The sequence below is a fragment of the Carcharodon carcharias genome, chromosome 21, assembly GCF_017639515.1.
Source record: "Carcharodon carcharias isolate sCarCar2 chromosome 21, sCarCar2.pri, whole genome shotgun sequence".
NCBI classification, from domain to species: Eukaryota; Metazoa; Chordata; class Chondrichthyes; order Lamniformes; family Lamnidae; genus Carcharodon; species Carcharodon carcharias.
The window spans coordinates 635,862-636,688 of NC_054487.1; the positions used below are offsets into that span (position 1 = coordinate 635,862).

Genomic DNA, 827 nt, shown 5'->3' on the forward strand with positions numbered 1-827 from the left:
GAAAGGCAGGTGTATGGAATTGGTTGAGTTGTTCTTCCAGAGAGCCAGCACAGGCACAATGGGCCGAGTGACTTATTTTGCACCCATTTCTGATTAGACAAGAGCACATTTGAGCTCGAGAGCAGCTGAATGTTTAAGGTGATGGATTTGAAATCCATTGGGGTCTCCCCCTGAAGGTTTGAATCCTGCTGACTTCAGTTCATATTATTCCTCATTTTAACCAGGTGCCACCAACCTCATCCCTGCGGTTCCTGTGAAACTGACAAGGTGGCACACGGCAGAAATTCATCACTGAAAGTAACTGACACACATCAAATTCTACCACTTTCATGTCACATCTTTTAACTTCCTGTTCTCCCTCTCAGGCATTTCCAGGTCGATCAAATGTCATCCAGCTGGAACTTTGGCTTGTTCCTCGGTCCATTGATTATGGTCGACTTTCTGTAGTCTATGCTTGATAAATGGCTCCATAGCTCAGTGGTCAGAGCACTAGTCTCATCAACCAGGGGTCGTGAGTTCAACTCTCGCTGTAGCCTGTGGCTAAGGTTCCTTCCTAAAGGGAGTCTAATGTTCCTCTCTTAGTCGCAAAAATAGTTTGAAACAAAAGAGTGCTACATTTTTCTAAAAATGAGAAAGTTGTTTTCTGGTGTTCAAAGAGACTTTGGCGTGTTTGCACAAGGAATGCAGAAGTTCCGTCACACAGTTGGTCGCTGCATTCGGCTGTTAACTGAAATATTGGTGGTTCAATAGTACTCAATGCTTTCTCTCCTCCCTCCCCTCACCTCATCCACATTCATTGTCACATGGATCTTGGTTGTTGATAGCGC

General features: G+C 44.7%; 1 non-coding gene across 1 annotated transcript; it reads left to right on the forward strand.

Moving 5' to 3' along the window:
* Nucleotides 1-463: 463 nt before the first annotated feature.
* trnam-cau lies at nt 464-536 on the forward strand. The gene has a single exon. It is a non-coding gene; the product is annotated as a tRNA-Met (tRNA).
* The last annotated feature ends 291 nt before the right edge of the window (nt 537-827 follow it).